Here is a 13,616-nt window from a genome sequence, read left to right as displayed (position 1 = left end):
GCAGAACCTGCTCTTTTAGATAAGGAAGTTAGTGGCAAGGAGAGCTGTTGGCACTTGCTACAGGGAAGAGAACCAGCCTACAGATACATAGGATGGCAGAGGCAAGAGGACGGCAGAGAAAGTCACAGAACTTTCACTTTGGGGCACCTTGGTGACAGGCGCCTCTTTCTCTCCCACTGCAGGCAGGTCTCTACCACTGCACTCAGAACATGGAAAGAGAGAGCTTCTCCTGCTGTTGTCTACACACTGGTCCTAAACAATTCTCTGTGGACTGTATCATGTCGGTGGGTTGGGCCTGGGCGTTGTGCCCAGTCTTGTAGCCAGCGGAGGCAACCAGAATAAAGGCGAATGGAGGACCTTGCTAGTGATCCTCTCTCGACACAAACATTAGCTACCGCTGTCCCCTGGATGGTGTCTTGCCTCATTTTAGGCTGCTTTCCTGTGTTATCCCCTGCTGCCTGCATCCCCTCCACTCCGAAGAGCGCAACAGACATAGCAGGCACTCAGCGAGCAGCTGCTGAGCAGAAGGAAGGAAGCTTTTGCAGCTCCTGGCTCCGTGCCTCCTCTCTGATTCTGTTTCCCTTGTCCCCTGTTCCCAGTGCTCGCCACACTTCCCCCGTGGCCTGCCATCCATCTCTCACAGCTGGGCTGAGGTCTTCCCATGCGCTCCTTCAGTCCCCAGAGAATGAGCTGCTCTCTCCTCCCTGGCCCACAGCAGCCTGGATAGAGGCGGCAGGCAAGCAGCACTGGGAAGCACAGAGCGCAGGTGTGCACTTCAGCCCCTGGGACCTTCCCCCCGCCCCCGCTGTGTGCTGGGTCCTAGGAGACATGGGATCCCAGGATGCCACTTCTCTGAGAGGCCACCTCCTCATCTCTCAGGTGTGTCTCAAAGTGTGGCTGGGGCACATAACATGTACACAGGGCTCCGGCTGGGCACTAGTCGATCCCTTACCTAGAGCTGCTTACAGAATCCATGTCTCTTATAGACTTTGTTTCTTTGCTCAGAAACCCCTTATACAGCACGTACTGCGGCCTGGTACTCTTCTAAGTAAGTATCCCATGACCGTTCCCCTATTACAGGTAAGGAAACTGTTGCACAGACAGAAGTTGGTTGTTTGCTCAAAGTCACACAGGATTCAAACCCAGGCATCTTGACTTCAGAGTCTGTGCTATTAGGTTCTTGGGTATGACACCTCCTAGAATATGACACTGTGTCTGTGGAATTAACATATATGATGCATGGATGAGCAGAAGGATGTAAGTCTTCTCCATGGACTAGAAGACAGAAGAGGATTCCTGTCCTTGTCCTACCCAGCTGCTCTAGGGAGGGCTTGGAGACACAAATGGAGAGCTGTCTCCCCGGACCCGTGGAGCTGCAGCAGGTACGGGCTTCGGATTTCCCTGAGTGGGTACCTCCTTGAGCTGCAGATGTGGTTCAGCCCACCATGAGGGTGCACTGGGTTTTGTAGCCCATTTGCTCTCTTGGGTCTCTAGGAACCAGAATTATACTTTTGGCTTTCACAGTTGGCATCAAAAATATCTATCTCCCCAGTCCACTTGGGGACTTCTTCCCCTCTCCTCTGCACATCCACTCTGTGTCTACTTGTTCTGGCTGCTACATCTGGGATGTTACCATCTGCATGAAGCCGCAGTCTGAGCTCTCCAGCATCAACTTTCTCAGTTGCTGGCAAGGTGCACATGTTCCCAAAGTGCAGTGGTGCCTCTGAGGACATTACTGCCTTTGGCAGGTCCCAGACAGCTGCCATTTCTTCCCCAACTGTCTGGAAAATCCACTGAAAGTGTGGTAGGCCTGATGAGTTCCTAGTGACATTGAAAACGTTTCCTTGCCATATCCATGTACAATGGGTGCTGGCTGGGGCCTATCGAGATGATAAGGGGTCAGAATGAGGCCCAGGTGATCTTCCTGGATCTGCCAGAAGGAAGTCTCAGTGTTTCCACTTCCTGGCCTACAAAGTCCTTCTCCAAACCACTCTCGAGGCAGCCCCTTCTCATCACTTAACAAGGCCATTGGCCTTCGTGTAGATGCCAGCTCTCCTCTCCTCCTCCTTTGAAAGATCAAATGCCTTTGGTGGCAGCACCACAGTCCCTATTTTACTGCTTTCTGGAATGCAAGGAAGTGAAGAGGAGGTCCCAGAGCATCCTCAGCTCTCTTCCCTGCCATTCAAATACCTGAGGATGCATCCTGGCCTCTCCACAGCCAGTCTCCCTGTGGGGATCCACTCAGTTCCATGCTGACCTTTCTTCAAGCACATTACTACACCGGAAATGAAAGGAAGCCAGACCTGAGGCCCCCGCACCCCTCCAGGAACACTGTCAGGTGGAGGCTGACGGTGACAGGGACTGCCAGCTGGAGCTGCTTCAGAGGCACCAGGCATGCACGCTGCTGCAGAGGCCCCCTGATTTAGTGTGAGATGAAGATATTTTTAGGGATGAATCTGGGCCTTCCTTCTCTCCCTCCCTCTGATGCTAAGTAGCCATCTGCATCTCCCAGACAGCCTCCACAAGCAGCGCCCTAGAAAAGCAGGCTAGGGAAGAGGCTGTTATTAAATATAGAATACGAAGCTGCTGCATCAGGAGGTTGAGAGAGCAAGAAAAGCAGGAGAAACTCAGGACCTACTTACTTCTTCTGGGACCCTCATAAGTGCTCCCCTTTCCCCATTCGTTCATTCATTCATTCATTCTGTTACCCAAAGGGCTAGATAACATTTCCACCCTCACATTGCATAATCTTTTCCTTGAAGCCCTGAGTTGTATAAACTCCCACACGTGGTCCCAGTCCAGCAGGGAATCATGGTGGCTGCTTTAAGTTGTGACACCCTGAACCTGTTCTTCTCCATGTCCCATGACGACCGTCACCAAGGGTGGCTTGTATGAGGTGACAAGGGGCTCTGATCCAAGAAGTTCCAAGGTGTGGCTCCTTCTGTCCAGTAACTCCCACCAGGTCCAACTTTGTCCTATATCCAAGGAAAGACTCAGCCCCCAGACCCACCTAGCAAGGGTGTTTCTCACCTGTGTTGTCCCCCGCCCCCAGAGAAAGGTTGGGAGTAGGGAAGGGGAGAGGAAGCAGAGGTTCGGGAAGGCATTGACAGGTTCTCATCTTTTGAGCTGCTAGAACTTCTATGCTGAGGAATGCTATCTCTGTTAAATTTAGCTGGCCCATGATGTTCCTGAAATAGTGTCCAATTTGTTTTAATCTGAAGGGAGAACCTTATGCTGTAGATAAGGCAATAGGAATTGTAAAAACAAACAGGAATAAATAATACAGTTCCCATAGCATTGTGTACTCTGGTTAATCATCTGCTGCATTATAAGTTAATGAGTACGGGAGCCACATATGGTTCTTAGTAGAGTTTGTTAAATGAATGGGTGGATTTGCCTCCATCTCCAGCCCCAATATGGATGTTGCAGGCCCAGGCTAGTAGCAGCATGTTTTTTTGTTTAGTTTTGTGTTGATTTTGTTTTGGTTTTTGTTTTGTTTTGGTAGGGGGGCCTAGGGATTGAGTACAGAGCCTTTGCACTTAGCTGCACCCTCAGCTCCCTTTTTATTTTGAGACAAGATCTCACTAGGTTGCCCAGGATGGCCTCAAACTTGTGATCCTCCTGCCTCAGCTGACCATCAAAAGGTCTGGTCCAGTGAAATCAAGCTGAGGCACACCTAATGGGGTTTCCTACTCTTCTTTACTGTCTTGAGGATTCTGTATCACTTTGAAATAAGTCAGGGGCAGGCCAGTAGGGTCTCCTCTTCTTTACAGTTTCCAGACCTGAGCTCAACAGAATGTGTGGTTGGACTGGCAGCTGGCCAGGCCCAGAGCAATCCTTTCAGGGACAGACCTGACTTACCCACTGCCCTAGAGGCATGGACACGGCTATAGAGGCTCCAGACACAGTGGCTAGACAAAGCAATTATAGAATTAGATAGATCTAGGCTCCGATTGGGCTCTGATACCAATCATGTGGCTTTGACAAGTTGTTTAACCTCACAGATCTCAGTTTCCACACCTGTGAAAAGGGACACTACTAAAGATGCTTGCCAGGGAACCTAGGCTTGGATGCTGTTCCGAGGGCATCACAGGCAAGGTTCCATCAGAAGCAGCTCAGTCCCTCTGAAAGGTGATGCGCACTTAGTCCCTGCAAACCCAGTAGGAACAGATCTGGGGGAAAACTCATCTGCAGGAAGTTGACTGAATTCTGAGGATGCTATGGGAACTCCCAGGTAGGTCAATTCCCTAGGAAAATCCAAAAGGCTGGGAGTAGAATCATATGGGAAGGAGTAGAGAAAAAACAAATCCCAGGATTGAGAGGGGCAAGGTGCTCTCTACCAGCCAGGCAAAGGAGGGTGGTCTCTGAGGACAGCCGGTGTTCCGGTGCTGGGAAATTCCAAAAGCCTGGGGCCACGGTACTCTTGACTCAAGCCTGCCTGTTTTCCTCCAGCTGGGTCAGCTCGTTCCAAGAACATTTATTGATGCCTATCGGGCCAAGTCCTGTGATGATGGGCCCTGGCCGACGAGGTGAGTCAGCCATGGCGCCGCCCCAGGTGATCCTTGTTTCTTGATCAAGGTTACCAGATCATCTGCACAAGTCGTTCGGCAGTACTAAGTCTATAAAGTACCTCAGCCCCCACGGTGCGGCCCCACGTCGTTCAAAGTGTGCTCTATGAATGGTCCTCTCTGAAGCTACGGGCGAAGGCGGGCAGCGCTAAGGGGTCAAGAACAAGAGTGTGCAGGTCTGTACCACCGCTGCTCTTCTCACAAGCTGTATTCAAGACAAGGCTAATCCAAGTGAGGGCCTAGTAGCTGGCAAGGCGGTCTGCCAATTCTCGGGGCCATCACGCAGCAGGGCAAGGAAGAAGGTCCACAGGTCGCGCGCAGTCGGAGCTGGAAGCGCTATGCTGCTTCCTCAAGTACAAAAGGGGACGCTCAGCCTTGCTTTCCAGCTGCCTAGGCCAAGGAGCTAACGGAGGCCCAGCCCTTGCCTTTCCCCGGACACCAGAATACCAACACCGGGGTTTCCATCGAGCAGCGCCACCACACCCAGTTCCCATCAGCCTTCGGCGTGTCTCGGACCCGGACTGGTCAGGGTGGGAGCGCCCGGCCGGCCGCTCCCTGCGCTCTGGGCTGGGCTTCAGCCCACGTGCGCCCGCAGCAGCCGCGTTGACAGCCGGCCCCACCAGGGCGGGCGGACACGGGAATGGGCTCCGCGCCGCACTGCTATTGGCCGTATGTCTCGAGCCCAGGGCGGGGCCTTGTCTCCGGCTGGCCTATCATTGGCCGCTCGGGCGGTGGGGGCGTTTCCCAGTCAGGGCCAGTGCACCCAGCAGAGCGGCGAGGGCCGGGCCGGCTAAGCCTGCGCGGGGCTGCTTTGCTCGCACGCAGTTCCGCAGGCGGCCGGCGAGTACCCCGCGCTGCGCCGGCAGCGCGAGAGCAGGCAAGCGCCGAGCCGGGCGGGTAGCCCGCGAGACTCTCGGTAAGCGGGGGCGGCGCGCTCGGGAGGGGGCGAGGAGGGAGGGTCAGGTGCGCCCGCATCTCCGGCGCGGCCCGCGGAGCACCGAGCGGGTGCGGACCGAGCCTCCGAACCAGCCGGACCTAAGGGCAGCCTCCCGCCGGAGCCCGGAGCTGCTCACCCCGCCCTCCAACGCCCGAACCTGCAGTCCTAACCCTAGAGGGTGGGCGCGACGCGCGAGCTGTGTCGCCAGCCCCGGGCAGAAGCCGTCCCCAGACTTCGTCCCCAGGGGTCGGCTCCGTCCCTATCCCTTCCCTCCTTAATAACAGGAAGTCAAGTTGGCCAAATGTCAGTGGCCCGGCCGGCTGCGGCCGCGACCCTGGCTGGGTCGCCGCGTGTCCTCTTGCGGTGCCCGGCCCAGGCCCGGCCGGGAGGAGAGGTGGGGTCGCGCCCTCCAGAGCCGCCAGTGGGGTTAACGCTGGCCCGGGCTGGCCTCTCCGGCAGAGCCGGGAACGGCCTTTACTGGATGGGGAAGAGGCGTGTTGAAACCAGAGTAAACGCGCTGTCTCCTTCCACATTGTTTATTCTGGGGCCTGCGTTCTCAAAGCGGAAAGAGCGTCCTCTCGCAAGCTCTGGGGCCCCGCGAGCCTGTGGGCCTGCGCGCCTCTTGCTGTCAGTCCGGCCTCAGGACCAGGCTCTGCCGTGGTTTGGATGAAGGATGCAGGCACTCAACCAGCCCCTGGTGGGCGAGTCTGGGTGGGGGAGCCAGCAGCTAGCTGGCTGTTTTTTGTGACTGTGTTCTTAGTCTCTTGTGACCTCTCTGTGTCCCCTGTGTCAGTCCCAGGGGCAGTGGATCCAAGCAGCAAACCTGGGGTCCCCAGGGCAGTCTAGCTGCTGTCCTGGAGACTTTAATTGCAGTAAGAACTGGGCTTCTTCAGGAGCCAGAGGATGGGTTTCTTTAGTGTCTCCTGGGCGGTGTGGGTCCTGCCTTGTGGCACTTTCGTAGTGATTTCATGGTTGCTTTCCAAAGAGTCTCAGTTTGGTCTCCTTGCTTAGAGATGGGGAAGACGAAAGTGTCCGTGCCCAGGTGGGTTCCCTTCCTGCTGCTCTGCAGCTGTAGAGAGACAGTGGGTGGCCCCAGTGTGGGCTGCCAGGGGCTTCCTGGCCTCTGTAAGATTCTGTGCACAGGATATAAGGAGGTGCTTTGGCAGAGTTAGCCCACGCACGCTGTTCGACCTGCAAACTGTAGGTCGCTCTGTGTGATGGGGGTGACTGTTGGCGTCTGGGTGCTATTTTAGGGGAAGCCTTCTTCCACCACTGACTTGACTTCACTTCTGAGAGTTGCCTTTTCTAATCATTTAAAAGGGTATTGTTAGTTGACCTTAGACTGATTCTAGTTTTATGGAGTTTTTTGAGCATGTCTTTATAACAATATACCACTTTTACCCCTGCCCCTTCTTTCTGTGAGCCCAGGGTTTTCTGTTCATCCCTTCTTCCGAAAGAAAATCATGATTAGCCCAATACCAGTCAATTAAATTTTACTGTAACTTGGCCTAAGGACTACGGTTGGCTGTGTGTCTGTGGAGGCCCAAGCCTGGAAGCCTCAGGGAGCACCCCGATAGTCCCCATTCCTTTTGTGCCTATGATTGAGGTCTATCCCTGTCCTCTCCACCCGTGTCCAGACCCCCTCCTGGGTTTTCCTCCCGGTTGTGGCCCTGTTCCCTCACTGCCCACTGCTGAAGAGCAGAAGTCCTGCTTTCTCATTGGTGAGCTTGGCTCTGTCTGCAGAGGCGGAGGTGTGGGGGACATAAGATTTGGGCTGAGCATTGCTGATCTTAGAAGCTCTCAGAGGACTAACAAGAGCCACTTTACTGTTCATCGTGCTGTGACTTTTCATTCTTTATGTGGTAATATAAATAATAAATATAAATATAAATGCTTTATATTCTAATAGTAGAGCCCCGTATTAGCCCCCAAAGAAGGAGGTGGGGCTCTCCCCATTTCACAGATGGGGACACTGAGACTTGAAAAGGTTTCAGCTTGCCCCCAATGCACAGCTAGGAAAATTGGAGAGGATTTCTGCCGTGGTCTGTTGGGGTCAGGAGAGAAGAAGACCGAACAAAACAGACCGGAAGCAAGAAAACCTTCTGGCTGTCTTCCGCACTCTGGAGCTTACCATAGACAGCTCCTCTACTGCACATGCAATTCCCTGCCTTCTGTTCTAATTATGTGTGTATACTTATTACGGCTCCTCACCCCCCTACAGAATGCCACTTCAAACACTCATAAACCTGGTGGATTTATTTTCTCATTCTTACAAATCCTCCTTGTTCTTTGCTGTGTACTCACTTAGCCTTTTGTACCAGTCCCCGATAGGGTACCTAACAAGATGTACTATGTACTCTATTAAAAAACATTACCAACATCTCCGAACACACAAAGTCAGAACAGCATGATGAGCGCCATACACTCATTACTCTGCTTCAGCAGTCATCCCAGTTATGCCATGTCTCACTAGCTCTCTCTCCTTCACTCTTTCCTTTCCCTGTTCTTCCTGAAATACTTAAAAGGAATCTCTGGTGTCATGTCCTTTTCTTCTTGTATAATCTAGGATATGTCTCTTTTGCACACCCCCAGTGCCATTATTGCACGTAACAGAATCAGCAGTCGTTCTCTGGTGTCACCTGTCCATACCCGGACACGCTTGGCTGTCAGAAATGCCCTTTATAGCTGGAGTCGGAGTCAGGATCCAGGGTGCCAGCTGCATTTGGCTGTTAGTCCTTTTGTCCCTGTCATAACTGGGAGAAGCTCCCCTCTGTGTGTCGGCAGTTACCTCCATTTTCGGTGCCCATCTTCCCGGGAACCCCAGCAAGACTCAGGAGATGAGTCTGTCTTGTCGTGCTGGCGCTTTGCCGGATCCATGGTGCCGAGTCCTGTGTGTGGGATGTGACAGAGGCTCAGCGAGCGTCTGCCGGGTTGTATCATAGCGGCTCACATGCGATATTCCCTCTGCAAGTGTCTACTGCTAAACATCCTGGAATTGTAGAAGACTGCTCTGGTCCATGGTAGAAGCCCAGACGGTCACGTTTGTGTCCTGATCAGCACCTGCCCTAAGCAGATCGCATGTGGGCTGAGGGGACTGACATTCCACCCAGGCTTTGAGTTCCGCCTGTCAAAACCACACTGTGACGCAGACACTGGGAGCCTGGAGAGCCCCACACACCTCACCCTGCTCCCTCCGAGCGGTGCTTCGTCCCTGTACTTCCTCGAGCCCCCTCTCACCTGCCCCACACTTGCGCACAGTGGCCTTTGCCACTCACTGTCCCTCTGCAGCTGGAACAGGCTGTGACCCGAGGCGAACAGGTAGGACCCGCTGGCGTCCCGTCAGAATGTGCGCTGTAGAGACAGCCAGCCTCACCACGGGCACCTTTGTGGGCCACTCCGTGAAGGAGACCAGAAGCCCCAACCCGTGTTCGTGGTGCACTTCCCCCTGCATACCGGGCCAGCTCTCCTTCTGGTGCTGGCGGGGAGATGGCTTCTTACCTACCAGTGAGGCCCCTTCCTGCAACAGACCTCAAAACGAAGAGCTGGCTCTTGTTTTGTTGTTTTTTGTTTTTTGTTTTTTTAAACACAGCCTTTTCCACTGGGAAGAAGTGTAACAAAATTTTAAATCTCTCTGGATGACAGCAGTGAGCTGATTTTTTCTCCTTTATTATTTAGTTTTTAGTATTTTTTTCCAAAATTTTTGTCATAGGCATATTTTATTTTTATAGTAGAAAATCCAAATATCTATCTATCATTTATCGTCTACCTGTCTATCTCTTGAAAAAGAGGACTCCAGCCAGGCTTGGTGGTGCATACCTGAAATGGCAGCTACTGTGAAGGCTGAGGCAAGGTGATTCTAAGTTCAAAGCCAGTCTGGGCAACTTAGTGAAACCCTGTTCTAAAATAAAATTTCAAAAGAGATGGGGATGAAGCTTAGCGCTCCCTAAGTTCAATCCCCAGTACTGGGGAAGAGGAAAGAAGGGGGTGTGGCTGTGGGTATAGCTCAGAGGTAGAGCACTTGCCTAGCACGTACAAGCCCCTCAGATTCCCAGTGTCACGGATTAAATACATTGACTCCACCTGCTTTGGAGGGGGGTAGACAAAACTAATCAGGCATGAATCTGGTGCACCCATGTGTGTAAGAGCCCCAGGGCTACCGGGCCGTGGACGTATGCTTCGATATGTGTTTAAAAGAACATCCCCGGAGTCTTTAAAAGTTAGAAAACAGGAAAGCTGGGCCTTAGGAGATGAGCAGATCTGACAGACTGAAGCCTTGCCTGCTCTCCCATTCCTCCCCTTCACGCCCTCCTGAGAATTTGGCTCTGCTGTCCCCCCGGAGCAGTCTTTCTAATGCCAGGCTCTCGATCATGAGCTTGTTGTTTGGGGAGGTTGAACCACCGGAGAGGACGGAACAACCCGTGTGTTAGACACAGCAGGCAGGGCCAAGGTCCTGCTTCTGGCAGCCTGTGGCGTCCTTGTGGGAGATGCCTGATGGACAGATGCCCTGCTCCCTCACTTCGGGTGCCCCGGCTGCCCCTCCACCAACTTCTCTTTCCCTCTCTGCACCTCCCTGAAGTAGAAAGCATGACTGGTGGTGCTGATAAGGTGCTGCCGTCGCCAGCCCCCAGGATCTGGGCTCAGGAATTCACGCTGGTGAGAAGAGAGGTGACGTGGGCCCTCTGCTCACAAACACACCTTCCTTGCAAGACAGGGTCCACCGTGGGGGAGATGGTTCCTTCTCTGTTGGCTGTTGGGCATAGCCATCCTCGGGTCCCACATGCAGAGCCTTTGTGACAGCCAGAGTAGCATGGTCTCTGACATGCTCTCTACCTGCCCATGAATCCAGGCGTTACTTCTGTCCCTCGCTTGGTGGGCCCTGGCAGGGAGCTGTGTGTGTGTGGACAGCGCTGTGATTGTAGGCTTAGACTTTTAGTGTGTGTTTTAATTGAACTATGATTTCTCTCCCTCGGGGTCAGGATAACTTCTCTGCCTTCCTCCCCACCCCACATCTCTACCACCCAGTGGCCACTCACACATCTTGGGCAACTGTGCCCCTTCAGTCCTTGGCCAGATTTCTTTTGGGGGAATCTAGAGGTAAGCAGGGAGCATGGCATCTGCTGGTTTGCAGCTCAGACTTTTCCCCTTCCCTGGGTGACAGGGCATGTCCAGCACAGATGGCCTCCCCGCTTGCAGCGAGAGGAGGGCAGGAAGGAGTTGGACAAGGGCTGCTGCAGATTTGTGGGGTTTCTGCAGCCCCAAATTCCTGACACACGAGGCCAGAAGCCCAGCACATGCCAGAGACGAGAGCAGGAGTCTAGAGACACTGCGTGCTGGCCTTGCCACTGTAGTGTCACCGTGTTGAGGTGCAGACTACTTCTTCGCTCTCAGGACTCTGAATGCTGGCCTTGACCCCTTCTCTGAGTACTGACTCTATCTGGTGATAGCTTGTAGGGAGCGGGGAGAATGAGCCGTAGGTGAGGATGGAGTGCCTGGGAAAAAGTCACTCAAACCTTTTGAGCAGTAAGGAGAGCTGCTCCTTGGAACAGAGAGGATCCTAAGTGTGAAGGTTTAGTTGCTGAGCCCCCCTTGAACACCTGTTCATGCCAGGGGAGCAGAATGGAGGGTCGAGGTGCTGTGTGCAGCATTCATGGCTGCTCTAAAGTCAGGGTGCTGACAGCTCCACGTGTCTGGACAGCTGGGTGCTGCACACATGGATGCACGGTGGTAAGAGCAGGAGCTCCCTGCAGTGCAGGAATGAAGGATGAGCAGAGCAGCAAAACCAGCAGGGAACTGGATGGGAAGACCTCTTTCCAGGCCCTCAGGACAGTCTCTCAGTCTCTTTCCTTGGGGGATGTCCCATGGGGCTTGTGTGGCTGGGGCCTTAGGGCAGGGGGCCACCTGCCAGAGTGGCAGCAGTCACTGTTGTGAGACAGGGTGGGGCACTGGATGAAACCCCAGGGTTCTTCTGCATTCCAGGGTTGCCTCAAGTGGGGACCCAGGAGTTCATGCTTGGTCCAAGTTTCCATCTCCAGCTTGGGTGGTCTTGTTTCTGATACCTTGAGCTCTCTTAAAAGCTGCCCCCCATACTTACACAGATAGATGCTACTCACCCCAACACACATACAGAATTCACTCCTGCACACTTGTATAGACACACAGTTGCTCACCCTGCATGTTTACAGAGATGAATGGTATTCAGCCTCACGCATGTACATAGATGCATAGTAAAATATTCACTCGGTACCAAGAGAGTTCAATGAATGCATAAGTCTCCTTTCTCCCTGTGTCCTCCAGCCCCAGTTTCTCTTCTCCTTGGCACCTGCTGTCCCCACTTCCTGTGGGTGCTTCCAGAGAAGGCTTCCCCTACTGCTTCCTTCACCTGCTCTATCCAGGCTGCCGGGAGGTGACTGGGGTCTTCAGAACAGCCCCAGGGCCGCTGAGACTCAGCGATGATTCGAGTTAGCTGCTGCCTCTCTGCCTTAGGAATCCCCTTGTGTTAGATCTGAGGCTGAGAGAATCTGAGAACTGAGAATAAACCTTAGGGGAATGTTCTCAATCCAGGGGATGTAGGCAAAAAGAAACAAAAATGTGCTAAGACAGACCTGGGATCAAATCCTGGCCATGTGGCCTTGGGCAGGTTAATGAAACCTAGTAGTCTATAAAGAGGAGGCAATTACATCCATCTCCAGGGATTGATGTAGAGATGAAAATAAAATATTTGTACAGTGTCTTGCATTGGTATACACTCAGAAATGTCAGGTTTTTTCCACTTTTAGAGAGTGACCCATTTCCAGAATGAGTGACGCTGGCATGGAACCCTGCGGCTGGCTTCCTGAAGTCCTGTAGGGCGTTCTAAGCTGCTCTTTCCTGCCGAAGGCAGCCAGCATGCTAATTTCTGCCGGGCTGAGCTCCCCGGCCCGCTTTCTCCTGCCGTGGCGGGGCCCCCTCCATCACCCCCAGCCCTCAACACCACCTCTGCCTCTGCCCTTCATCCCCGGAGCCTCCTCCCTCTCCCTGAGCCCTGGGTCCCCTTTCTCGCTGTGGCTTTGGGCAGGATGCTGCTGCAGAGGGCGCTGGGCTGTTGATGGCTGCTCTCTGGGCTGTTTATGTTGTCTGTTTTCAGAGCTCCTAGCAGATGTCTGTTTACTGCTGAAACTTCAACTTCATCCTCAGCATGGGAGCAGAAAGATTTTTAGAGACCTTTCACTATTGTGTCTGCTCAGTACCACTTAGATTGCCTCTGAGTTTCATCCTTCATTGCTGTCTTGTTCTACTCATTATGAAACCTTTCAGATCCAGGCTGAGAGACCTTATATGTCCTGGTTTTAGAGCAGCACTTAAATTTAGCAAGCAGTTGTAATCTCTGAAAAAGATAGGCCAGAGGATTGAAGGCAACTGGCTGACTGTCTTTTTTCCAGGCTCAGCCAGATGGCAGAATGAGAGGAGCATTTCTGTGTCCCTAGCAACGACTGCCTTTCCCCACTCCTGCCCCCTCCCTCCACCTGCAGGGCGGAGGCGCCTCACCTGCACCCTTGGGTTGGCTGCCAGGTCTGTAGCCTAACCCTTGGACTCAGGCGGGGCTGGAGGAGAAGAGGAAGTGGTGCTAGCATAGCTTCCAGTGGCACTGACTCGGGGAGAGGTGGGAGACCATGAGTCACCTAGCCCTGAGATGTCAGATTGGAAGGGCCATCGGAGGTCCTCCAGTTCTCAGCCCTGCCTCCTCGCTTACCCAGGGAGAAACTGAGTCTCAGAAGCTTCTTGATGGGAGTGTTGCTTGCTTAAGGTCACCTTGCTGGTTCAGAGTCAAGTCTCTTTTCTGTCTGCCAGTTTCTCCTCAGGCTCTGACCCTTGGTCTGTCTGTGACAGCTTCTCTTTCAATCAGCCTTCCTTACTGGGAAACAGAGCCTCATACTGCTTTCCGACAACTCTGGCAGCCTTGGAATTAGGATGGGAATACTTATAGCATGGGTAGCCTGTCTCTCAAGATCTTTTGCAAATGGGGAGGGGAAAAAGAGGTGGAGGAAGGGGACATAAAAAGAATTAAGATGTGTTCTGGACATATACCACCTCCTCGCAATGAATGTAACCATTGTGTCCTGCAAACGTGTACC

The 13,616-nt window shown here is 53.2% G+C and overlaps 1 protein-coding gene across 11 annotated transcripts in view; it reads left to right on the top strand.

Annotated features, from left to right (window-relative positions):
* Positions 1–5,319: 5,319 nt before the first annotated feature.
* The window catches only part of Mical2 (microtubule associated monooxygenase, calponin and LIM domain containing 2), a 215,014-nt gene continuing 206,717 nt past the window's right edge, over positions 5,320–13,616 (top strand). For 4 of the 11 annotated variants that reach the window (XR_015451443.1, XM_087211660.1, XM_087211651.1 and 1 more), the window contains exon 1: positions 5,324–5,484. The gene's annotated coding sequence lies outside the window, so the exon portion shown is untranslated. Of the gene's footprint in view, positions 5,485–13,616 lie in introns of all 11 variants that reach the window. The other 7 variants (XM_087211661.1, XM_087211655.1, XM_087211652.1 and 4 more) reach the window with 4 other exon arrangements.

Source organism: Heterocephalus glaber, unplaced genomic scaffold, assembly GCF_053883595.1.
Source record: "Heterocephalus glaber isolate CG9 unplaced genomic scaffold, H.glaber_assembly_v1.0 deba00001428, whole genome shotgun sequence".
Taxonomy (NCBI): Eukaryota; Metazoa; Chordata; class Mammalia; order Rodentia; family Bathyergidae; genus Heterocephalus; species Heterocephalus glaber.
Note: the sequence above shows the minus strand (reverse complement) of the source record. Positions and strands in the feature narration are given on the sequence as shown.